Source organism: Notothenia rossii (genome assembly GCF_949606895.1).
Source record: "Notothenia rossii genome assembly, chromosome: 4".
Lineage (NCBI taxonomy): Eukaryota > Metazoa > Chordata > Actinopteri > Perciformes > Nototheniidae > Notothenia > Notothenia rossii.
The window spans coordinates 35,018,060-35,046,049 of NC_136902.1; the positions used below are offsets into that span (position 1 = coordinate 35,018,060).

At 40.5% G+C, this 27,990-nt stretch overlaps 1 long non-coding RNA gene across 1 annotated transcript in view; it reads left to right on the forward strand.

Annotated features, from left to right (window-relative positions):
• Nucleotides 1–27,990, forward strand: part of LOC307036937 — a 304,273-nt gene that overhangs the window by 148,247 nt on the left and 128,036 nt on the right. The window lies entirely within an intron of this gene.

The following is a 27,990-nucleotide window of genomic DNA, read 5'->3' on the forward strand; positions in this document are numbered from 1 at the left end:
GGTTACAAATTATTTGAAGTTGAGTCGACTTGTATTTTTTTACAGTGTATAAGTAGAGTAGAGTGACAGACTAGGCCTGTGCAGTTGGTATCAGCCATGCCCATTGCCCAGCATGGGTTCCTCCATCAGGCCTGGTCCTCCTCGCTGAGGAAAGACCCTCAGTCCTCTCCAAACCAACAGACAGGACGTCCATCACACGGAGGTTTCTCCCTGAAGTCTTAGCAGCTCTCTGGACACCACACTGTCTCAATCAGTTCATCACACGGAGGTTTCTCCCTGAAGTCTCTGCAGCTCTCTGGACACCACGCTGTCTCAATCCGTCTTTTGAATTGTTTGTCTAAAGTCAAGGATCTGGAACTGGAACTGGTACTTAGTTTTAATGATACAGTCTGGTTATTATGCTGTTTGGAGGAGGCATCACAGGTAAGAGCACTAACTAGCTACCATCACATGTACATTAGCTTGACTTAAATGTATTACATTTATAATTAAGTGATATCAAAATATAAATAACTTGAAATAATAAATGTGCTTGATTCCAGTGTTGAATTTAGCACAATTGCATACAAACGTTAAGGGATTTTAGGATACTGAAGTATTAATCTAAAAACTCAATAACGTAAAATGCGACGGCAGTGTGCAGACGGGGAGCATGTTAGCTTAGCTTGGTAGCTTCAGCTAGCTCTGGAACTTCCAGCTCGGTGGCAGGAGGTCCCGCCTCGGCTCCGCCTCTTTGCCCTTATTTGGAGCAGGCGGGAGTTGAACTCTGACGTCACTGTCGAGCCGTTGGTGGCCGACTCCGCCTACTAAGGGCTTCTCTGCAACTCTGCAGAATCCTATGGGTGACATCACGGACCCTACGTCCATATATATACTGTCTATGGTTCACACGTGAGAAACTGTGTATGCTCTTTACATAGATTCATGTCTCAAGTGTGACACTTGATATACGATACAGTCTGACAGAATGCAAACATGGTTGTATCTTTAATCCTAGCAGCAATAAAGAAGCAAGACAAATCGGCAAGCATTACAGTTTCCTGTTACTTTACAGACTTTTAGTTTGGCATTTTTGGTAAAGCTGGAGAAAAACTATATACATTATTTCGTTCGGTTATGGTCCAAATTTTGACCGATTCATTACAAACGCAGGGTAACTACATTTTAAGTCATATTGACTGACTTTATCTTGCATCATATTTACTACATGCATCCATATGGGGCAATACATATTAATATGCTAATTTATCTTCAATCACTTAATCGAAAACCACTCAAGAGCTCATAAAGAAATAATAGATTCTGAGCATTACTAGTTCAGATCTTGACCGCAATGCACTATTTGAAATTGAATGAAAGAGAAAATAATGTGTTCATCAGCCCCGTGATTTGGACTTTGAACTGGTTTTTGCTTGGCCCATGTTCCACCCTTCGACCAAATGTCCCTAGTTATGCAGACAAACAAACACATGTAATATTAATGACTAAGAAGAAACAGGACAGAAGAAGCATTGTTCTCTTTGATGAGAGAGTGGGATAGCTACTGGGTCATGTACTCTTTAGCGATGCTAATGCCATTGTTGGTTGGCTGTCTGACTGTGAGTCTACCACTCTGGTCATGATCGCCAAATCTTAACATTACTGGATGGATTGCCATAACATTTGGTACAGATAGTCATGGTCCCTAGGGTTGGGTGATTGGTTGATCTTAATCTCTGCATTTTCTAAAGCACCATTATGACGGTTTCCTGAAGAGTTAATGAGCATCCTTAAGTAAGATGGATAATAATGTTAACATTACCTGTGTTGTGTTCAAAATTCCAGGAAAGATAGACAACTTCTAAGTTTAACTATTTTTTATGAGAGAGCACTTGGCCAAGGACTCCGTCACGTCATAGAAATTATAGGCAGCAAAGCTGTAATCTGTAACCACTATTTCCGGAAAGAGCCCCGAACCTCGTGCGTGCATACATTTGTATCACACAGGGCGTTGCCCGTACATTTATGATTGGTCAAGACTAGCTGAAGAGATACCATGGTTTGGACTTGGTTCTCTTTGGTAGGGGCACAGACTTTGAAAAAAGTCTCTTGGCAACACGATCCTCCAATCAGCATTCGGCCGGCCTATGGAAGTCCCTCCCTACTCTGGCACCATCATAAAAGAAAAAGCGGAATCTTCATAAGGCTGCTTCCTAGCTATGTTTGGGAGCGGAGCTCACCCAAAGCTCAAGGCCGGAGTGATGTCCTGTTTATGAATAACTCTTTGTATTCTTCCAGTGTCTGCACCTGACCTTGCTACATTAGTATTGCAAGCTGAAAACTTTCTTCTGACTATTCCCTTCGTTGGTATCTAACCCATCAGAACCTGGGATTAGTGATTGTGTCGATTTATTTTATAGTCATAAAAATCTCATGAGCACAATAAGCATATCATGTAATAATAAGAATCCCTCTTGTAATGTTATATAAAATTAGACTCCACACCTGCCGTCAGCATGTTCAATTGTCATTGTGAACATGTAAACACAGCTTTACAGTCTCGTATCCGGCTGTACACAAAATAGGACTCAAAGGCAACATGCTGATACATAGTGTTATGCCACTCGCCAAAGAAACATCGCTGTGCAACCTTTTTTATGTAAGTTAACTGATGGAGTTGCTATATAAATAGTTATAATTCACAGCCATTTAGTGAATAAACAGAGTGAATGACTGGATACATTTTAAAGTCATTTTGTGAATAAACTCTAACTTGAATTAATTAATGGGTTGAATTAAGTTGAGTTATTCAACACTGCTGTTGGAGTCAGAATACCTTTCCATTCTTATTTCAGAATCAAGGATGACTTCCTTATATGGCCTCAGTCATTGTGTGGGGTGTGCAGAATGTGTGTGCTTAACCCTGTGTGTGTTTGTTTGAGAGAAAAAACAGTCTGATGATACAAGCATTGAATGAATGAATGAATGCTTGAATGTGTTTTTGAAAGAATAAATGCAGACTTTATGAAGTTCCACATAGCAGAAGCATTTAGTTTCAAAGCAGCTTCTTTAAGAGATTTGTTTAAATGTAGCCATACAAAATTACTTTGTGGACGTGTGGTGATTCTTCCTCTTGAACAGGATATTAACCCCTACTTTTTTATTAATTGTATTGATTGTATTCATCCAATACATATTTTTGTGATGTACAATGTGCTTCTTTGATTATTTAAACACCGCCCAAACGTGTTAGTATTTCCTGCTGTTCCAGATATCAAACCACAATTATAACAATTGTGTTTGATATGCTAAATGCTAATGCCTACAGGCTAACAACATGCACACATTGAAAGAGAGTTACATTTGCTAATTAACACTAAGTACAAAGTAGGGGTGCACCGAATGGGAAATTCTTGTCCGAAACCGATACCGAAAATAGGAAACAGTTGGCCGAAAACCGAATGCCGAAAGGCAGAAAATGATTAATAGAAATATATATATATAATGTATACATTTTTTTACCATTATTAATTCCAAGTCAAGTGCATTTATTTTCTCTGTAGGATAACTACAACAAAGTGCATTCAGAACAAAGCCAAGGTGCTTTAAAACTGCATAAACATCTAGGCCAGTAGGCCTACAACAAAATAGTGTAAATAAAGACTGTAACAGCCAGGCCTTCAACAACAACAAATGCACCTATAAGTGCATGCATACAAATGTGCAAACTGGATAAATCCACATCAATGTAACTATTTACAAATGAAATTAACATTCAATTTCATAAGCAAAGTAGTAAACATTGTATAAAGATACATAAAGTGAAAACTGGATACAAAATCCACAATCAATTACAAATTAAATTACAATTTCAAGAATCTGCAAATAAGGTGGTCTGTCCTTATGAGCAATGTAAACAACATTTTATCATTTAGATACCGAAAGTACAATATATTGAACACTGTGCTGCTGTCATTTCCCCCTCATGATAACCTGAGATGGTGAATTATAACTCACAATGAAAATTGTTCAGGAAAGTGGGTATAGAGTAGACATGTAGAACTAGATAAGCTTATGATAAGCCAGCCTTGTCTACTTATTAAGGAAAAGTGGGAGGTTATTTTTAATGAAGAGTAGCTTCTCTGCTTTATCAGCCATAAGTCTGTTCCTCTTCTCATCAAGCACATGAGAGGTAGCGCTGAACAGTCTCTCGCTGTCAGTGCTTGTGATTTGATCTTACTCCGCATATTTGTCCGGGTGTTTTGATTTCAAGTGGTGGAGTATTCCCGAAGTGGTGAAAGTCTTTGCAGTTAAACCCCCCATCGAGAAATATCAGCTGAACACGTTTTACAAATCGCAATCTGCGTTTCTTTCTCTGATATTCTTAAATATCTCCAAGCGCCAGACATGTTGGCTGTGAGCCAGCCACGAGCATGGTCGCGCGCCGTGCTTGTCGCCGCCTTTTGATTACGTCATCACAACAACACGTTAGATTACCAACGTAACCCTGTTCCCTGACATTCGGTGATATTTTTTCGGCCGAAAGGGCCTTTTTAACCATTTTCGGCCGATAATTTTCGGCGGCCGAATATTCGGTGCATCCCGAGTACAAAGTGTTTACCTGAAGACAATGCTAAAGGCTCTTCAAAGTCATTAGGATTCATCCTCTGGGGACAACGTTTGTCTATAAAAAAAAGTAATGTCAATTTATCCAATAGTTTTACTATAAGTTTTCCATGGAAACGCAGGAACTGATCGTCTTGTTAGGCTTGTGACAGTGCTAAGGCGGGGCTAGCTAGACCAATAAGTGGGGTTGCTAAGAAAATAGTCGAGTTTCAGGACTTCAGTTTCTTTATAAGGAAGCTCTCGTTGTTTTCCATATAATCCGATCTAGCACAAAGCATATTACAATTATATGCAGTTTTAACTGAGTTTTGCCATAGAATATTCAACAAATGTAACAAACAAACATTTAGCATGATCCACCAAAAGAGATGCAAAATGATTCACTGTTATAGCCATTTAATAAATGGGGTGAAGCCTGCGAGCTAGTTCAGGCAGTCAACTCGAGCACCAATGATACACTTACACGCAACACGCCTCGTCCCTCTTACAACCAACCAAACACATTCTCCTAAACATGCCGCTCTATTTAAGCTGCCAGGTCTTCCTGCCTCTGCCTCGCTAACGCTGCTGCTTCCACACTGCTGCTGCTCACCTGGTGTTTTTTATGATCAGTCCCTGTTCACCTACCGGGATACAAACCGGAGGAGCCAGGCATGGAGGGAGGTGGCAGAGACAGTGGGTGTAACTGGTAGGTTTTCGCCTGTTTGGGGAGTTTATATCCAGTGTACTTTGTTGAATGGACAGCTAGCAGGCATAGACAGTATTTAGCCAGCATGGAATGTTGCGTAAAATAGCACCACAGACATTAATGTCATAAATGTTCATCATATAAAGTGTGACATGTAAAACCTATGCAATTGACAGGAGAGATTCATGTGATTGGTGGTTGGTCGCGTTGCTCGCATAAACTCCCCAAGCTCAAGACACGCCCACCGCCAAGCAGCAACGCACGCCGCCGTGTGTAGGGGCCGTTAGCCCCGGTGTAGCGCCGTCCTTGCACCAAAGTCATTAAGGTTCATCCACAATCCTCAGACCATCTATGTCTGTTCAAAAAGTCATGCCAGTTCACCAAATAGTATTTGACTTAAACTGTTACAGTTGAGACCGAAGGGCTGGACTGAATGCGTAACATTGCCATACATAGATCCTCACCTCGCAACATGGCTAATAATGTAAGATATCTTCAAACAGTGGGGATATACAGTATAAGCTCTGTGACAAAGCCAGAATACTTGAAAGGAATAGTGAAAACAATGTATGATGTATAGAACCAAAAACATTGTATTTTCTTGCCAGGAATTGTAGAGTCAATGATGGCAACAAGACAGCAGATTAGAGCAAGAAGGGACAGCTGGATTCATCCCAATCATTTTGATATGAGCACTAGTTTGGGATTCAGCAGTGTCTATCAAATCTCTCATGCTCTATTAGTCAGTCAGTCAGCCAATTAGCACTTGGTAGGTTCCCACGATCTCTTCTCATTCTCTTTCCCTGTCCCTGTAAAGTGGTGTAAAGCCAACCAGCTTGCAGCATCGACTTTTTTCTTGTATGTTATCCACAGAGACCGAATCAGAGTGGTGCTACTTAAACGTGGGGAAAATTAATCTTCTGATCCTTGTGCACAAATTTGACATGATGCCATCTGCAGTCCTCAAGAGATCAAAGGTTGCTCCCGCAGCTATGAATTATACATCATGAGACATGTGGCATGCCAGGGGTTATTCACGTATGTAAGCTTAGGAGATCCACTGGGGTAGCACAGGCATCCCCAACAGAATGCAAAGCTCTGCAGCATTTACAGTTCAAGATGTACATGTTCTGTGAAAAAGCATGTGGAAATCCATACATTAGTTGAACTCTAATAAGAAGAATGCTGGTAAGTGGACTCTGACTGAGACAGGTGCAGCTGGGACCTTTGCTGTGTGCATGAAAACAGAAAACAGTTTCCCCAGGAGAAACAACCTATGATGCCTCAGAAGAGAAGGTCCGGGAGACCTTGTCAGAAAGTATATCAACCAAGAAAATGAGCTTGTTAACATATTACGAGGGTTGGCAATACATGGTTTTAGTCGTGCATGCAGGTTTTCAGCCCCTCTGCAGTTTTTACTTTTTACTTATATTTTTGTTGCACAATTTACCATTTTTCAAAAGGAACAAATATCTTAAAATTCAAGGTGAAGCTGTGACACTTGGATACAATTTGAATGTGCCTCAACTGCAAAGGCGATTGTAGACCGGGCTAGATGGTTGCAAAAATGCAACCATAATGCTAATAGTTGGATTTCTCTAAAATGTCAACTATAAAATCTCTTCCAGTCATTGTTGCTCTTTTGAAACTCTCTGAGGCCATCAGAGCCAGAAGCAGCTGAATAAGTGAAAAGGAACAGGTTGAGAATAGAAGACGCCACCTGCTTGGCGGAAGGAAAGGCGTCTGACATCAATGTAAATCCATTTACACACTGCAGGGTTAATTGCCTTGAGCTATACACATGAGTATCAGCTGCAGTAGAGGAGAAAGAAGACACGCTGGCACTTGGAGTACATACATAAAGTGTGTCTGGGAATACAAGGATCAACCAAGCAGAGTTTTCAATCAAGTCCAATGTGGTGATCGTCTCGCTGCACCTAATGAAAATGTGTGCAAATTACATTTTTTTTCGGACGAAGAAGAGTTGGAACTGAGCTCCTTTTACTAGCTTCCCAAAAACCAATAAAGATGAAAGAGAGCAGGTGATGTAATGCTTTGATGTTCATCCTCCTCTTTAATGTGAATTACTTCAACACTAGACCAGTTCAATTTGAATAAACAACGTGCTTCCACAGTTGCTGAAAGAAAATGTTAATAGAACCAGTTGAATGGATGTAAATGATATAATATGTATACATTTTTGTGTAGGGGGACTGTTTGTAAAGGTTTATACACTGTCCATGTTTTGCAATGAGTCAAATTAACTCAAATGTTTGTAACTCCAAATTGCAGACCTGTAATTTCTGATAGCAAGTTTTAGAGGGTTGATAGTCAATGTGATTCTGTATTCGGATACGCGTACTTCGTATACACTAAAAGCAATGCTAATGCTACATCTATAAGCCTTCTGCTTTCTCATGTTCAATGTGATGGTCAGGAGGCAAACAGCAGTTTTGAAATGTGGCTTTTTGTTCTAATTCTGCTAATATGCTAGCTTGTTTTCCAAACTTCCCGTCCTGTGCACGTGTTTAACGAAATATAACTGTTATATGTTTTGTTCTAAAAACACATGTCGATAGATGCCGTTAAGAGAAAGATAACCTTTAGCATGTACAAACCCACATGTAGAAATTCCCATGTAAACACAAAGAGTAACTTGGCACAGGAGAGCTAGTGTGTGTGGACCAAAGCAACGCTAAGGAAGCTGCCCCAGGGCAAACCTTTGCCCGCTGCATGCTGTTAGCTGGTACTACTGCAGTGAATAGATTAGGGTTCACATGTAAACAGGCAAAAAGAATGGAGAAGCTAATATAACTCTTTAGCTCAAAGACTTTGCATGCTGGAGGCTACGTTGCCTGCATTGAAGCTACGCCAAGTGTGTGGGCATGTGTTTTCGCAACCGTGTTTGCATACATACAGTGCTTTTGGAGTGTATCGGAGTGTAGGTGGGTGAAAGAGAGATGGAGAAACAGTGCAAGTGCAACATGATGGAATCCATTAGGTAAGACTGAGGGGGGATCTGACAGCTGAGCTTTAACAGAGGCTTGAGCGCTCTTACACCCAGCGGTGAATTGAGGAGTCTGAGCATCCATGCATATGCAGGAGTCTGTGTGTACGTGTAATTCCTAAGTGATCTTCTTTTTCTGTGTGTCAGCTCTACAGGGGGACTGCCACCTGCAAACTCTTGTCCCTGACAGCTGTCGCGCTTTAACCATGTTGTATGTGCTTGTAGGTGTTTGCATACTGCCTTGCGTGCTTAGAAACGTTAGTGAATGTTTGCATGTGTACTTCACTTATCTTAATCCAGCATGGCAGGAAAACACATCGAACAAGGTCGGCTACAGTGTGAAACAGTCAGGATAAAACGTAAAGCATAAGGTGTTTCTGACAAATTCATTCAACATACAGTACCAGCCTAAAGGATCAAGGTCTTCTCCTGTTTGTCACAAATAAATAAACAGGAAATGTATTGTCTCAGTCAACTGCATTGATGCTGGTAAGCTTTTTGCCAATAGCAATAATGGCTATAAGCTAACATCACTTTCCCACCGCAACCTGACAACATCTGTGGGACTAAAGGACAAAAGGGCCAAAGAACATCATGCAACATGGCTGCCGCTAGTCGTTGAAACTGTGAAACCTGTTAAAACAACTGATTATCTTCTTAAAGGAGAGGTGTCATGGCCATTTCCACTGATCATAATTCCATTGTTGAGGTATACTAAAATAGAAAAATACTGTGCAATTTTCCAAACTCACATTGGTTTCGCATACAGCATCTCTGTAAAGTATGTGTATTCAGAAGTATTCACTTTCTCCACTAAACGGCTCGCTGCAGCTCCCCCCCCCCCTCCGTGATTTCCTTGTTTAGCGATACATAGCCAAACTCAACCTGAACACACACAAAGTCACAGCCGAAATAAAAACAATAAGTGCGGCTTAATATTGAGTAAGAAAAAGGTTTATAGGTTGATAAACGCTGTGAGAATGGGTCTGCAGAGAGAATTTTGCACGATCCCAACTGTCTGTTATCAGCCTGCAGCACGGAGCAGAAATCAGCAAGGCTGATGTGTCTGTGTGGATTGGTCAATTTGGACCAATCAGCGGGGGCTTAACGTAACGGCTCCGCGGACGTAATGTAACGGCTCCACGGATTGGCCCATTTAGTTCCGGGTACGTGCTTTCGTAAGCACGTACCCGGAAGAATCAAATGGATGATGACGTCATGATGACGTTTCACCAACGAGGCGTTTTGGGGAGGTATTTTCTGTTTTAGAGTTTTACTCGCTACAGGGTGTACTTTGAGGGTTTTGACTCTGCACACCGTTTACATGCAGAAAAACCTTCAAAACACACAAGGGGACGGGTAATAACCGGAAAAGCATGACATGTCACCTTTAAATGTAAAGCAGTTGGGCTTGAGAGTTATTTTTACAAAGAACTAATACATCATAGACATTGACATGTGGCCAAGAATCACAACCATATTGATGCTCTTCATAAATATGGTGTTGAAGCAGCGAACGATCAACTTTACGGCAAAGGCAATATCACTTAAACCCAACTTTCCCTCAACTGAGTAAAAAAACATCATCGCTAATAGCTAATCCAATGGTGGTCCAAAGGAGTGGGAAAGTGAATGTTTCAGCTTGAGTTCCCCTTGAATACTTCTTCGGCTAATATTAAAAATACCTTTTTCTTATGATCGTAGCTCGGTTATAGTCATTATTTTATGAGATATTTTTCGGTAGTGATATTAAAATAAAAACAATAAAGATATAATTGAAAGGCTAAACATCCCATCTTTTCAACAGTACAGTATATACACAACTTAAAATGTGTTAAGGAAAACACTGCAAAGGTGGCAGAAGATGGCCCTGCCAAAGTCTCCAAGCTGCTCGGTGTGTCCACTCAGTAGCCAAAACAGTCCATTTCCAATCCATACCTGTGTGTACCAGAAGGCAAGAAAGCTTGAAAAAAACAAGACAGCAGGCTGAAAAGAAGAGGGATGATGAAAATAATCTGACATGGAAATCATCCTCCTGGTTCGCATAAACAAATTGACCCACAAACATACATATAGTTTTGTTAAAAAGTTTGTGTTTTAATTAGAAAGGCTCCTAATATTTATTTGATGTGTAGTGTCAAGTAATTTGCAATTTAAAAAATATATAAATATAACTATTTATATTTTATATCTGAAGGGTGTTGGTTGAAGCAAAAAAGCATTGTTTGCCAAGGTCTTCTTTTATTTTACCAATGAATCATATACAAATATATGTGATATAAAATGCATATAAAATGCATACAAACCATTTAAGCATTTTTAAATAATAGAATAACATTAGGCGTGCATTGTGTATATTGGAAATCTCCATGTGTCATTCCATTAAGGAAACTCTGGTTCACAATCCAAAAATATATAAAAAATGACCATCCCTCAAATAAACCCAGCCCAAAATGGCATCATGTTTTTTGATGAATGCTTTCAGATATTGTATCATACTATTGGCAGTGTGAAAAACATTCTCAAGATAAAATGGACCTTGATGCTCATCCATCATCTGTAATTACACGAAAGTATCTGCTCTGTTTGCTGACAATAGCTAATTTTTCAAAAACAGCACACTTCTTTTTCGAGGACCCTCCTAAACGTCACTTTCCAACATTTTTCCATCCCCCCAAAAGCAATTCTAATGCATCAGAGGTGCAACACAGAATTGTATTTGCTCCTCACTCCTTGCATACATAAAAGACAAAAAAGTGTCAGGTGTACCCTTACTTGTCGTGTCCAATAATAATACAATTGCAAAAACAAATGATGACCTTTAGATGCTACATGTGGACTAGGCAAACTTCAAACAGGTTATACTTACATTTGATTGGATAGGAGTTCTGAATAAGCTGACTGCTACCAATAGATGCAAAGCTTGGAATGGATTTTTTTTTTCTGTCAGCATTTCTGCAGGATGGCTAAGGAGATCCTCACCTTCCCTGCTCTTGTCTTCTTGGTCAACGCAATGAAAATGTCGCTTGAGTAGTCAGATCAGCTTGTGTTGGTGGAGGATGGTGGGGGAGGCTTGAAGGGGTGGGGGCTGAGAGGAAGTGATGAGAGGGTTGGTGAGGTAAAGAAAGAACGGAAGCGAGGGATGATGGAGAACATAGGGGGAGGGGGAAATTAGCAATTGAAGGAGGTATTTGTATGGGGGTTGTTGAGTGTGTGATGTGCTTGGATGTAAGTGCATGTACAGTATGTATCTGTGTGTGCGATGGGGGGATGGGTTGTGTGTACCAGGGGGTTGGGACGATCAGTAGAAGTGGTTAGTGGGTGCGTGAGAGAGATAAATGGGCAGGGAGGCGCTATTGATGATAATTAATAGGAGATGAAGGCGATTCATGGCCAGTCGTTCTCCATTTAGAAATACTCTGAGATGGAGGTGTCAGCAGGGCTTTAGCCGGGCTTGTCTGTAGTCACATGCTGCGAGAAGATGTTGAAAGACATGGAGATAGGGCATTGTTTTCTGAAACAAATTAAGGAGTATGGCTCTGTTATTGTTACGTCTAGATGCAATAAACCAGACTAGGCTATATATCTTTGGACACACCCAGAACTAGCAAGGTTGATGACAACAAAAAACAGTAATTCCTTGAGATCTCTACTGTAGAGTTAATTTTTGCCTTTAAAATTAAGGTATCCCAAGTCAGTCATCTAGAGAATGGTGGTTGTTCACCCTTTTCTTTCGTCTAATTCTTATTTCACAAAAATTCTTCACAGATTCTGTCCAGATTGTTTTGTCAGAACTCAAGGACCCAACAAAAAAAAACAATAACCAGCCATTTAAGAAGGTATTTGTATGAGATTCAGAAGGCTAGCCAAACCTTTCTTGACAGTCAGGCCAACAAAGTAATTGAGGGTCTAGGCTAAATCAGAATCTGGGAAATACTGGCTAAGGTCAAAGAACCAGTTAAAGATAGGTACTGGCAGGCAGAGATGGGGTTGTTACTAAAAAAAAGTAACATATTACATATTTAATTTAATTACTTCGTTACTCTCTATAAAGCAGTGGTTCTCAAACTTTTTCTGTCATTCCCCACTTTGAACAGGTGGGCCTTTTCAAGCCCCACCTGTTCCTCATCGCTCCAATAAAATGGTAGGCCAAGCTTAAAATTGTCAAATGTATCGTTCGAGAACAGGGGTCTCCAACCTTTTTTAGGATGAAAGCTACTTTCAAAAAATAAAACAAGTCGTGAGCTACTTTTACTCCTCTTTTTTCGTTTTTTTGCAGCATATATATTTAGCACATTTTAACATTATTATATGCTACCTTTAACCTTTGTGTGCTGTTTGGGTCTGTGGGACCCGTTTTCAGTGTTGACTAAAATAAATACTATACAGTTTAATTATTTTAAACTGCTTTATTTGGGGGTGGACCTCATCTCCTCTAGGGGGGTCCGGGGGCATGCACCCCCGGGAAGTTTTTTTTTTAATGTTGAAGTGAAATGCCTCAATCTGGTGCACTTTGAGCAAAAAATGAATTTCTGGATACAGCTCTCAACACACTGAAAGGGAGCTGTATACTTTTCAATGTGGTGGCTGTCCATTTCCAGCCGCCTCCTTGGGGATGTTTTCCCTTTGCCTGTTGTGTGGGCGTGGTGGCTGTCACTCTGGCTCCCGGCTCACCTGCTGCAATCAGCTGTTCACCCTCACACCTGATTCTCATCAGCCATCTACAACGGCATATCAGCAGAGGCTCCACAACCTGTCGGCGCCAGATCGTTGTTAAACCACAGTGGTAAACCTCCAGGCTACTCAGCATTATCAGCTACCTTATTTCTGGATGTTCTGACGCTAACGTGTTTTCTTCCTGTGCTCCAGGATCATTCTCTGACCGCCGTGTTGTCGTCACCAGCCTCCACTTCCTCGCCACTCCTGCCGGATTATCCTTCCCGCACCTTTTGTTCACTAATAAACCCTTTTTGAACACTCTGCCGTGTCCTGCGTTTGGGTCCTCTCAGATACCGTAACATTCAATAATTCAAACATCTTTAGAATATGATCAAAACCAATAACAAATCATTTAAACTTGTTTATTCTTATCTTATGTTACCTAGTTAACATTATTTCTTTTTATTTATGAATATTTTACTAATCACTCCCCTTTCAAACTTTTTTTTTTTTTTTTTACTGTCCTATAGCACACATTGGAATGATTTCTTACTTTATTTTTTACACCTAGGCCAGGGGTCTGCAACCTTTTTGACCAAAAGAGCCATTTTGCTCCTTTTTCCCAAACATTTTTTTGTCTGGAGCCGCAAAACATATTTCATAGCTTGATAGCTAATAAAGTTGCATTTATTGTTATATCAGACAAAAACTACAGTTTTTTTGCATTTATTAGGCTATTTATTACATTATATAAAACTGTTAACCTCTAATAAGAAACAAAGAACTCCTATAAGGACTGCTACAGGATTTGATTTGTAGATTTGATTTGTATTTTTGAAAATTATGTAACTTTTTTATTTTATTTTTAGCATATTGTTTATTAAATTATAACTTAGTACTTTTTTAGCATATTGTTTATTGTTTATTATATTATAACTTAGTACTTTTTTTAACGCATTTCAGATATGCTACACTAAGCTGTCTGTGGCTCTTTCCTGCCGTAACGCTGCAAATTTCCCCTCTGTGGGACTAATAAAGGGATTCTGATTCTGATAAGGAGAATTAAAAATAATACACAGGCCTACTTTAAAATAAATTAAACACAGCACTTGGGGAGTCCTCTGCACATTTGAAGGGAAAAAATATTATTAAAATGGGCCCACTTTGAAATAAATAAAACATATAGCTGCAACCTAAAAAGAGTTAAAAGTAGGGTAGGTAAGAATGGAGAAACCAGCTCGAGTGCGCTAGAATTTGAAAATACACAACCGGAAAAAATATGCCTCTTCCTTCAGACTTTCTTACAGAGTCCCTCCTCCAATACACACGAACGCGCATCATCAACAAGGCCACGAGATAAGTTTGTGCACAGATGGAAGGCTGACAGGCAGGTAGGCCATCCAGTTATTTTAGCCGGGCCGGCTAAAATGATTGGTCGTGCTTTTTACAGCGCTACGGCTTCCAGAGATTAATTTTTGTATGTATTTATTGTCAAAGCATTTAATATATTCATTGCTATCGGGACGTTAAGAGCCTTCCATGGAATATAACAAAAAGTGTTTTCTGAAATGAATTACATACCCCATTGAATTATGACTGAAGATCGTCAGCTGTCTTCCTCTCCCGTGTTGTTCCTCGATACGTAAAGGCTGCAGCACCTTTGACAACTTCTCTCTAGATATCAAACATACCGGTAAACCAGCATCGTTTGCTGTGAAAGCATATAACTCTGTCCACGCAGAATTAAATCCTGTGTTCCTCCGGTACTTTTCTTTGATTTAACCATAGTTCGCTCATCGAGCCAGGGGTCCCCGCGCGAGCGCCTCCAAGAAAAGGCGCTCGCGCGGGACCGTAGCAGGATGTGACGCATATTTTAGTTGAGTTGACCTAATTAAAACCGTTTTGTTTTTTATTTATGTGTCACAGTATCACCTCAAAATACAAGATACGAAACATTTTCAACCATGCAACAAAATATAAATAGTCCTACAAATACTTTTATTTTATATCCTTCTTATTTTTGTCTAAGCTCAAGGGAGCCAGAGCAGAGGGCTTAAAGGGCCGCATGTGGCCCGAGGGCCGCGGGTTGCCGACCCCTGACCTAGGCTATATTAAATAGATAAATGTGTGCTCTCTCTAGCTCTCTCGCTCTCTCTCTCTGTCTCGCTCACTCACAGAGGCTGTGTGCTCCTCGTGGCGATGACGGCTTGCGTTAAAAAATTATAATAAACATATTTGTAAAGTGTAACACAAACGGGATTTCGAAAATTGTCACGGTTAAACTCCTTGTGAAGTGGTGAGGTGCCGCTCCACATTGCTTTTCTTCCCGACTGCAACGCTGTAAATGATTTTGGTTTCAGTTGTGTGTGTGTGTGAGCAGGCTCGGATTGGCCATCGGGAGATTCGGGACTTTTCCCGGTGGGCCGCTGCCTTTGGTGGGCCGCTGGCTCTGACATAGGTGGGCCGTGGACTTTCACAGCGCCGCTGCGCCGGTACCGCACCCACCGCCACAAACACCCGCCGTTGCGAGGCTCCGCGGATCCGGCGCTGTGAAAGTCCACTGCCGTTGCGAGTCTCCGGCTGTTACAGTCCACTAACGCCTGCGAGGACCCAGGTTTGATTCCAGCCTGAGGTAAAAAAAAAAAAATAAAAAAAAAAAACTCCCGTGCATCGTGTCCATTCGCGACCCACCTATCACATCTCTGCGCCACACCAGTGGCTAGAAAGTAACTTGTTACTTTACTCGTTACTTTACTCGCAGGGCTGGCCCGCCCCTCCCTACAAGCAGATCACGCAGACTGCTAAAGTTTCAAATGTCTTCTCTAAGACTGATCCAGATAGCTCCTGAATGTTTTCCTATCTGACCATGGCTGTCCTCTGTCTCCTGCTATCTGTATTTTGCGCAGTATATCTCTGAACGATGGTGATTCCACTGTGCAAATGGGCAACATTTCCTCTACTATGAAGGATGCTACAAGCCTGTCCATCTCTGCTTTGGTTACCGGTCCTCTAAATTCTAATTGTTGTTGTTTCGGGGTCAGCGGCGGCGCACTCACAGCATCCTCACTCTGGGTTCGGAGGTCCTTAGCTATTAGCTTCACCTTAGCATGTGTTCTTTGCAGGTGTTTGTTGAGGTTTGACGTGGTGTTTACAGCAGTGGATAACAGCTTCTGGCCTGGACACAGTTTGCACCTCACCGTCACATTCCTGTCTATTCTTCGGACAAACTAAAAATAATGGGCATACCTCCACCCCTCGAAAATGATTGCTGACTCAGCAATGTTTATGCAGCACTGCACGTGGAGATGTGGACACGCAAGTCACGCAGATTACGTACATATAAACCTGCGGCGGAAACCCCTCTTGTCTGTCAGTGTGATTATGACTGATTTTAGTAAGTAACGAAGTAACGCGTGTCGGGGGAATGTTAGTAACTGTAGTGTGATTACTGAATTATAAAATTAGCGCGTTACACTACTTCTTACCGACAAAAGTAATATTATTACAGTAACGTGTTACTTTGTAACGTGTTACACCCAACTCTGCTGGCAGGCTATGATCAAAATGCTGAAAAACTGAGACAATCTGGCAGAAACTGGTGGAAGGAAACTGCTAAATAAACTTGGGAGATGAGGAATTGGGAACAGGAGAGTGGATAGGATGAGCAGGTGGCTTTAATCTACTAAGGAGAATGTAGGCGAGTGGGAGTGGCAAGGTTTCAAATGAAAACGAAATACTAGCAAACAGAATAGAAATTAGAAATAATAATGGGTAAACTTAAGACCATGACAATATTATGAATTTCCCCACTCTTTCGCAACCACAGTCTTTGACCTTGGCATTGGAACCGGGCACTGGGGTCAAGTGTTTGTGAGCTTGTATGTGTGTGAATATACAGTATGAATGCTTGGATGCATGCACTAACATTGTTTGACAGTGTCAAGACAACATTGAACCTCCTCTACCTCTTTTATACTGAGGGATCAACCATGGCTTGAACATGGGTTGATTTTGTGTTTGAAAGGGTTAACTGGGGTTGACGGAAGCACCTCAATCTCACCGTCCAACAACAATCCTCCGAGCAACAAGCCACAAGAGAAGACATAAGCCTTTGTGGAATACAAATCTTAGCACACCATGCAATCCAAAGTCCTAACGTAACAATCATGGTTAAGCATAGAAATGACTTGAAATGCATTGTATCACATCCGGTTCCCTTGTTTTTAAGTCAACGGTTATATACAATGTGTTTGGCGTTAGATGCCTGAAATAGGATCTGTGGTAAACACAAGGTTACAAGATTTTGACGTTTTGTTCTACGACATAAAATAAGTCAGTAAATACCCCCCTGGTTAATTCCCGAAGCTTCTATGTGTCATTCTAAGTGGTTGCTAATAAGAGACTAAATAACACTAATCAACACCATCATAGCAACACAAGTCCGCCTTTAGCTTAGCAGTGGTGTTGCGCAGCAATGCGACCTTGATCATTTATAGCATCACGTTAGCTTTTTATTTCTGCCGGTTGCATTTATCCTTCAAGATTCACCAAGAGGTGTCAATCCATGGAGATCATCCTGCTGAACAAAATGTGGTAAGAATCATAAAGGTGCGTTAGCAGCAAAGCTTATTTTTCGATCTATTTTGAAACCCAATGCGGAAATCCCGTTGCTTTTTGTCGAGGGAGCCCTTGCGATGCTAACTTTTTGGTTGACCAACAACAATATGTCATCACTGCACCACATTATTTGATCAAGCAATTTAGAATAGAATAGAATAGAATCGTTTAAAGTCATTATACATGTACTGTAACTGTTTTTATGTGACCGGTAGTCACTCACGGTAACGCCCACCCAGCCAGGGATTCGCTGTTGGTTGGCGCCTCCATTTCCTTTTTCCCCTATTTATTTAGACGGAGCAGGAAGGGAAAGGTGTGTGCAGCAAGAGGGATCGGTGGAGCAACACGCTCATCTGTTTAGAGACCAGCAGTTAGGTCGTTTAAAGTCCGTGTTACCGTTGTCTGATCCACCGTCCACCGTCATCATACCCTTCTGTCGCTTCACTTCCCGGATTATTGTTTACAAAACTGAAAGGAGCCGGTCATCTCCCAACCACCTTAAAAACCAGGACTGGATTTTCAAAACCGACTGGATTGCTAAAAATGACTGACATTCTCCCGGGGTAAATTGACTGTTTTATTTATTTTGAAGAAAACCCGAAGTGGAACATTTGGGATTTAACATTGAACTGTGGGAAGACTAATTTTTTGATTGTTTGTGGGGTATTCAAAAATACACTTGCTATTTGTGATTATAATTTTGAGTTGTGTCCTTTCTTATATTTTCTAATGTCATTCAATGTTGGGTGTTTGCAGTGAGATGTTTACACCTTTGTGCAGACTTACTAAAACTGACTGACTAGCCAAATCTCAAACGTCAGGAGAGAGACCTGACTGGCACCCCAAAGAACCTAAATAAGTAAACTGTCACAGTACAATGAAATAAATAAATGCTTAATTAATGAAATATGAACCCGTTTATAACTTTTGGAAAAGCTTTATGTTAGGGTGAGTGAAACAGGCAGGACCCAAATGCAGATTGAACAGAGAAAATACCTTTATTTCAAGGTTTAATGCGGACAAACAGAACCCTACCCTGTGAACACAGTCACAGATAAACAAGAAACCAACAATGACAGACAGCAAAAACAGAACAACAAGACTAATCAACAAAACAAGAGACAGGTGAGGAGGGAGGAGAAAACACATGGGCACCAGGTGAACACAATCAAGTAAACAGGTAGGAGGGAACAGGTAGGAGGGAACACACACAGACAGGAAACCAAGGAAAGATCGAAACAAGACAAAACAACGCAGACAGAAAACAAAAGACAGATCTAGACAAGAAAAAACACAACACAGACAGATCGTGACACTTTACGTGCTTTGAACAATTTCAATTGTTGTGCTGCTTTAAACAACGACAGCCGGACTGGAACGGGCAGACCCCTTTATCTCTATCCGAGACATACACACCCACATACATAACTCAATTTTCTTCTATCTTTTAATTTCTGAAAAAATGGTTTTTAAGTTCTTATGCAAGCTTGACAACCCAAATACCTGTTCAAAAGGGCTTTTGGCGTCTCAGAAATTGAGAAAATATGTGTTCTCTTCCACATAGCTTTATACATTTGCTGTGATATTACCTTTAACATTTCCCACGAACAGTGTTCTTTCTCGAATGAAACTTAATACCAGAGGAGACAGACTCTCTGGTTTCACCTTGATCTCCCCCTCCTACTCGCTGCTTTAGCAGTTAATGTCCAAACCTGGGTTACTGTGACTTCAGAATATTTTGACATTCTTCTCTTTACAAAGTCTTGTAAACAAATGCAATGGAAACAATGCATAAAAAGAACATTTTACAAGGCTCCTAATGCAATACTTTTCATATGAATCACTGGAAACTTTCAACCTGTGTTTGTTTTGTGATTTGTGAAGTTCTGACGGCCGAGAACGCAGCAGAAAGAAAACATGCGGTACAGTTAAGCAATTCAATGAGGCTTCATCAAATTGTGTACATTGAATCATGGAGAAAATGCGGCTCTTATATCTGTTACATACAATCTCGATCAGTGTTTGACAGCGTGGAAAGTGGAGCGTAACTGAGCCTGCATGTTTTATGTGTCCCCTACATTTACAGTTTGAGCGTGTCTACTTCCTGCGTGTGCATGCAAGTAGTGTCCCTGTACTGTAATTGAGACCTTTTAGCATCGCATGACATTTTATGTAGAGGGGGAAAAGGCATCAGGACAGTATCTGGATCAGAGATTCTGATTGGCTGCGCATCAGCAAGAAAGGCTTTGACTGACATTAAATGAATATGTGCCACCGGATGTACATCTTAACACATGTCACAGTAATGGCTTAGCGTCAGACACTGAGATGAATACACACACACGTGGGCCAGATTTGGTGTGTGATCAGTCACAGGAGGATATTAAGGCTGCATTAAATCTGTGGAGCTGTCAGAATGGGGGAGACCATACATAAAAGTCACTGGAGTGGGGCGTGGCAAACTCAACTGATGCCGTGTGTGTTTGTGTGTAAAATTATGCGTGCATGGGCTACTGACACAGCTAAGGAGCTCTGAGCAGCTCATCGTTGCTGCGGCAAATACACCCGCTCAGCGCTTTGCCTTCCCGTTCCCACATATATATAAATATGAAACTTCAGGCGTGGCGGGACGATAAATCACACGACTAACAGAGCGAAAGACCCCGTCTCCTGTGAAAAGATGGCCTTTCATGAATATATATGGAAAGAGCGTGTGTATCTTTGCCAACTCGCCATCGCAACTCTGCTCCCCCTGACATGATTGAAGATTGAGTGATTATGTGGCGCTGGTGGTGGCACACCGGCAGTTTGACAGTGGATTTAAAATCACACAGGTGCAGATATGCATTGAGTCTGTGAAAAGTGGGAAGAGAATGGAACACACATTTAGAGAGATATTGGACTTGAGGAACACACACATGCATCAACATTCAAGCTCAACCTTCGTGCTATAGCAGCTTTTTGGCCTGAAGAAGAGTGACAGCAAAACTAATTTGCAAAACATTATGATATGTGTGGAAACATTTCATTTTTTAAGATTTTGTTGTATTTGAACCTCTTTTCCTTTTTCATTCTTGACCCTCCTTAGCAACGGTCATTACAGTCCTTCACAGCGGTCTGTTCTACTGGATTAACAACGTGTCACCTTTTCTGAATTGACCAATCAGAATCAAGTATTCAACTAAACCGTATAATAAAAATGTCTGTGTTACTGATGACTCTCCTTTTCAAATAAAAATAAAAAGCCACTCTGAGAACTTTATTTGAAATACTGTTCTGAATTGTAGTGTAGAAGTACAAAGTAGCATACAATGAACATATTCAAGTAAAGTACAAGTATCTCAGAATTGTACTCAAGTACAATACTTGAGTAAATATACTAAGTTACTTCCCGCCTCTTCAGATACAATGAGTTGGAGCACTAGTCAATAGCACGAGTGTAACTTAGTGATGTCATTTTATTACAGAAGTAAACAAAGGACTCCAATGGAGGCTTTTCAGGCAGGGGGGGAGTGTGTGGGAACTTTGGGATTTTAGCCTTTGCAGATCATTTACATGCACAAGAACATACTACAGGAAAGGGAAAACCCCAAAAAGAATGATCGGGCCTCTTTAAACTAATTCTTGAAACTATATAGCTTATCAAGATGAAGGAGGTAATTTCCCTCCTATTCCTCTTGTCTCTCCCACACACTTTCTCCAACTTTCCATTGTATCAAGTCATTCTCTCCTTCATCTTATCTTAACCTCTGTACTTCTGATCTTCATTTCAAATCAATCCTTTTATTATTTCCATCTCAATGAAAGTACTTTTCATTTCCCCCGATCCTTTCTCCTGGCTTCATTTTGCTCCTATTTCTCACAATTGATTTCCACTTTAACATATTTGTTCTCCTCTTCCTATCTACTCCCATCTCTTCACTCCTCTCCCCAACTCCTTTTCTATCTATTTTATTATTGGTTATATTTTCTTCATGTGAGAGCTTTGAAAAAATGAAAGTGGCCAAGAGCTACTTGCATCACATCGCTTACATGTATTCACATAGCACTCATCAGGTGAATTAAGCTACTTTTGTACACGTGTGAAATTGCAATACCCAACGCTTATAAAAAATCTTAACTTCAAATCAAGGTCCAAGAAAACGAAAATGTCTCACATATTATTATGGCCCACATAGTGACTACATCACCTTAATCACCACCTTACAAGCATCTTATGGCACATGTGTAAAATAAGTGGCATTCACTGTTTTTCACTGTCAGTGAGATGACTGGCACTGCATGGAGTCCACCAGAAGTGTATGCTGGAGTGTGCCCACTTAGGTTCACTTTAAGAGTCATTTAAATGTTCATCAGTCAGTATTGTTCTGTATTTAGATTTAATGACATTCATGTCATTAAAGAAAAGGAAAGGTAACGAAAGTTTCTGGCTGTCTGCTGGAACTGCTACCCCACGACCCGACCACGGATAAGCGGGAGAAGATGGATGGATGGATGGATGGACATTCATGTCAGAAAAAGCTGCTTCACAAAGGTATGTAGAGCCAAATAAAGCAGACATGTTCAGTGCTGCTTGGTGATGTTCTTATAGTTTTCTGGATCTACAAGGCTCCATAAATGTTGTGAGTTTTGCAGAGATTTAAGCTGAACATGATTTTGGAGATGTATAACCTCCATCTCCACAGGATTGACACTGAACAGTGCAGCCTTATTCTTCTTCTTGACATGAAATTATAAACCATAATAAATCTAGCCTCCCTATATCTGTGTGAAATTGTTCCATCCTCAAAAACAAAAAACTAATAGCTTCTGTAGTCTAGCTGCGGCTTCTAGCAACGGTATTCTGCTCAAAAAAGGACACTGAAGGTCCTGAATGTGGCATCACAAACATGACTTGAGTCTGAAAGCAGCAGACAACAGGAGTATTTACAACAGCATAAACAAACAAAAATAGTGCATGTGGGTGCGCACTTATTCTCTGTTTTACTGTAACATTAATCCCATGAATGTATGAGATTAAGTTAGCTTTATCATCTAAATCAGTGATTAAGTGAATAATAAAGTTTCTATGAGGTTACCATCAGCCTGTCACTCAATATTTTTAGGGAGGGGGCGGGGTTTGGAGGAACATAGGAGACGGTGATCGCGGAAGCTTTCCTCCTGCCTTCACAAACTTTACACACGTATTTATCAACTGAAATAGTAAGAGGACATTCATACTTGATTAAATGCACCAAAAACCTGACATGGTGCTAACGCGAGTATTTTTTGAAATATAAATCCATGTGTGTCTGAGCCGCAGCGACACGGACTGATTCAGGTGCATTTATTGTCGTCAGAGTTTTTCTACACAGTCTGTGAACCGCGAGCGGCGAGCTACTGAAAAGCTGCCTGCGAGCTACCGGTAGCTCGATCGACGTGTTGGAGACCCCTACTTTAGATTCATTGTGCTGGGTCTTTGTAAGGACTTTCATCATTGTCAATCAGACAATAATAACTCCAACTCTCTTTTCTGCAGCTCAGTGTTTCTTCTCGCTTCTCCATCCTTCTCTCCATCTATACATCACACACCTTCAACCATCTTTCCTCTCTTCTTTTAACCTCCTAACACCATCATCATCACCATCAGCTCCCCCCCCCCCCCCTCCTTCACCGGGCCCGGGGAAGACGCCGCATTTGGGTCGCCATGGCTACGACTCAAACACTGTTACCTTGGCAGCCCTATCAGCTAATTGAGGCAATTCTCTCCTCCCCCCCTTCATTTTCACATCCTTGCCCTCCCCTCCCCCGAACTCTTCCTCCACTCTCCCGTCCCTCACGTCTCACCCTGTCTTCTCACCTCCATTTAATTTCTCGTTTTATCCACCTATTTTTATTTAATTCCCTTGACATCTTCCCTTCTATCCATTTGAGCATTCCCCCATGGTTTATCCATCACATTTCTTCCTTTTATGACATGATATGCTTCTGATACCTCAACGTTTCAGATCCAAAACACGTGAACTAAGATGTTCTTGTATCAAATATCATGGGGGTGTATCGATTCTCTTTTATTTTTTGCTTCTGCTTATTGTACTCCAATTTTGAAATTGCATGAAAATGTGATCTAGGTGTCTAAGCTATGTTAGCATGATTAGCATATGCACATGAGAGGTTAAAGTAATTGGGATTACTGAGGGCTATAAAATGAAAATGATGGGTTTTGCCTTATTAAAGAGATCTAAGATATTAATTAGACAACATTTGTATACCCCGTGAAACTCTTAACATTATAAGTCTTTGAAACATTTTTAGATTTATGGTTCAGTGCCAGAGTTAATAATATTCTTCACAAACATGGGTTAGGGTTAGTAATACAAATACATGCACCATCAAACAGCAGGTCAATTAAAAGTTGCTCAAAGTAGAATTGTATCATCACCAATACTCCAAACATATTTTTAAGTAAACACAAACTAACATTAGCGCGCTGATTAGCCAGGTGTTCTGCCAAGCTAAATCACATCAGGGCTTTCTAAATGTAACAAGCCTTTTTATGTTTTGCATAAGCCCTGATGATTTCAATATTTGGGATTTATGATTATTTTCTTGGTTTTTATAGCACGCCTAATTTAACTAATCGAAAAGTGCACATTTTGCAGCTATTTTTTTTAAATAAATGTTTTAATTTCCACAACCTTTTAAAAAAAATAACCAGGCATCTTGGTCTCAACTAATTGTAACACATCAAGGGCAAGTATTATAACATACTATCACACAGTATGCTTTTAGTGTCAATGCAGGAAGGAACCTTTTTACAAAAGTAAGAAACATGCCATTTAGCTTGTGTGACCAGTGGCTACAATAACAGAACATAGGAAAGCAAGGCTGGCATATGTTGAATGAACCTACTTGGCAGACTGACTCGAGACCAACTTTACATTTGGGAATGTAAACTAGCCAGTTTAGATTAACGTTAGCGCCCTGATTGTACAAGCTTCGTGAAGCTGAATCAGGGCTCTTAAAGTGTATCGCGGTTTTGCATTTGCTCTGATGGTTTTATTATTTGTGATGTGGGATTTTCTCTTCGTTTTTAAGGCCCCCTTAAACTAACTAATCTATATTTGCAGGGGTCACTAAAGGTTGATAAACTGCTTCCAATTATGTACCTTCTCAATTAGTATCATTGATGACAGATGTCTTTTAATATCAGGTGTTTGGTGATAAAGTTTTGAAAGGTGCTTTATTTTTTTAATACCTGAAATTTTCATATTAACTTTCATTATATTGCAGCAATAAAACAGTTTTACCTCCTATCTGCAGTCAGTCTATACACTATTTTCTTCAAATAAAATGTCATTCATTTATGAAGAATTTATGGTGTAATGTTTCTTTCCCTTCTAAATTTTATTGTAATCAATACTTCATATTTATAACCTTCTCTTCCCTCCCTGAAAACAATGATGGTGTTGGTAGTTGGTCTCCTCTCATCCGCTGGAGAAGCCCTGTAGATTTTCCCCTTCATGGCCACCAGAGACCACAACCACTGATGTTACGGGAAATGGGAGGTTTGTGAGAGTAAAGGGAGGGGTTCACACATCCACACTCAAATTAAACCCTGCACGTTCCAATGTTGACACATGGAAGCACGCGTGAGCACACACACACACACACACACACAATTCCCCGGTGTGTGACGGCTGTGTGGCGTGTCATTCAGTGTGATTGCTAAGGGCCCTGCTTGGCCCTCAGCTGAGAGAAAGGGCTTTGGTGCTCTAAAGATGTTTTATGTTCTAAGGATATTTTCTTATGCAAATGCTCAGGTTTATTAAAATAAGCTGCCTCGTACCCCAACCTCTGAAGGGTTTAGTGCATGTTATAAATATTGGCTTGTGTAATTAAAAGAGTGCGCAGAATTACTGAATTACTGGAAAGAAGCAACTGTGCAGGTGAAATCAATTAAAAAGAAACAAATATCCACATACTCTTGACGAAAATGCTTACTCCAGATGACAAATATTATTTTATAACCTTTTATCACACATTAATCAAAGCATACATTCCGGGCCTCATATTCAATATCTATATACTACTCTTATAAATCTTACATTTGAATGCTTTAACATCTGCCACATTTTAACTATGGAATAATGTCAGGCTTTAGAAATGTACACCCTTTAAAGCAGAATTGTTTCAGCGATTTTATATATTATTAATACTGATTCCCCTCACATTAAAAACATATGCTATGTTTTTTTTAAACTTATTTTATTTCATTTTTATTTACGGGATAAATGTGTCATATTAATACTTCCTGGTTTCTGGTTGCATTCCTATCCTAACCAAGCAGGTTAACTAACTAACTATGTTTCTCTAGAGATGTTTGATCCATCTCAAAGTGACATTTAATAAAGAACTATCTCCTGAAAGCCAATCCCTGCTAAGTGGACATAATGAGGAACACCTGTTTTCACTTTACCTGATTGAGCAGCTCATCTACCCTAACTTCAGGCACACAAAACAACTATAATCTTAAACATGACATATGATGCTCATTTATAGGTTCATATTAGTATTTAGTGTCTCTACTGTGACATATCTCCATGCTTTAATGTTCAGAAAGGTCTTATTTTCCTCATACTGCCTCTTTTCACCCTCTGTCTGAAACCAGAGCCCAGTCTGCTCTGATTGGTTTGCTGGCTGGCACTGTTTTCATTGGTCACCCCTTAGGCTGGGGATTTTAGCCTTTGCAGACCCTTTTACATGCACAAAGACCTATATAACACACTAGAGGAAAGGGAAACCCCAACAAGCATAATAGGGCCTCTTTAAAAAAACAACAGCAAAATAAAATGATTAAACAAGTCTGAAAATGTTTACTGGAATACAAATAATATACGGATTCAAAACCACTGTTAATATTAGGAAACAGGGCCAGGTAAAAAGAGACAAAAGTAACCTTTCACGTTGGTGTCTAGTACAAGCAGGAAATTCACCTTGATTTTATTTCACATGCTAACATTTGGAATATCCAGAATGAGAGTGGCGTCATGTGCTGTTATACAGTGTGATCTCTGAGTCTACTTTTGAAACTGGTGTTTCTATAAATACAAAAGGTGATGGAGGAAAACAAAGCGTGCCTGGTGGTGTTGCCAATGCATGAGCAAATGTATGCCAACTCCTCATGATAAGGAGCTGCTTGCATGCACACCCAAGTAATTCTCCAGGCCAATTACCGGGAGTGGCTGCCTCGCGTGTTGGGCGGGGGAGGGGGGGGGGGGGGGTGGGTACCCATGCCAGTGTGAGGTAAATACATAAGCATGCCACACAAATGAATGGCTAAATGTGAAGTGCCACAGGCTCAAGCTCAGGGTGGAAGTGCCACATCATCAGGGATTGTCTTCAGCAAAGGGCACCCAAAAAAGCAATTAACCATATTTGGGTGTTTTCAAACACTGGTCCTACAGTATATATTCCTATGGTAGAGTATATCCCACCAAATGTTATATTATCTACATAATTGTGAAAACACAAATTTGCGCTTTGTATTTGCAGCATTTTGTTTATGCATCTCTTTTAGTAAACGCTGTGCATGTTTTGGCAACTTGGTGAATATTTTTCTAAATGCTGCACATGCATTTTCAGGTTGATGAAAATGTTTCTTCATTTGTATGTATTTGTGTTTTATATTTGCATCGTTTTTTTAAAGTGGAACTGTTTTGGGCCAATGTAAGGCATTTGCACCTGTCGACCATCGTAGAAAATGACGTGTTGACGGGCATTTGTAAGAAAACACATGACAAATTTGAAAAAGCCTTTTGGAAACCGGTGTTTCCAAAAGGCCCACCATCATACTAAGGTGGGAGGACAAGTTGCACACAAATGGCTTGTAGCAAATAATGAAACACTACATTTTAAATGAAGTTTATATATATTTCACATTGATCCCAAGTTACTGACAACCCTCAAGAAGAGCAGCAACAAAGCAAATGTGTGGAATACAACTCCCTTTCTCCTTTAAACATTAAAGAACGCTTTTGATGGAATCCAGCTGGAGGTTTTCTGGTAACTGAGATTGATGCAGGTCGATGTTCCAGCGGGAGCGATGTGCCTTTGCACAGGGCATGACAGGGGGGGTGATGTGTGTTTGAAAGTGAAGAGAGAGAGTGACAGTGTGAGTGGCTCTGTCTTCAGCAGTGGTTTTATCTATCATGCACAGATGTATTCCTCTGCCTCTTTCTATGTCTCTGTACAAGCGTGTGTGTGTGTGTGTGTGTGTGTGTGTGTGTGTGTGTGTGTGTGTGTGTGTGTGTGTGTGTGTGTGTGTGTGTGTGTGTGTGTGTGTGTGTGTGCGTGTGTGTGTGTGCGCACGCATGTGCATGTGTGTGAGCGGGGCTTATCTCTTTGGCCACTCAGCTGGAAGGCACCCTATCAC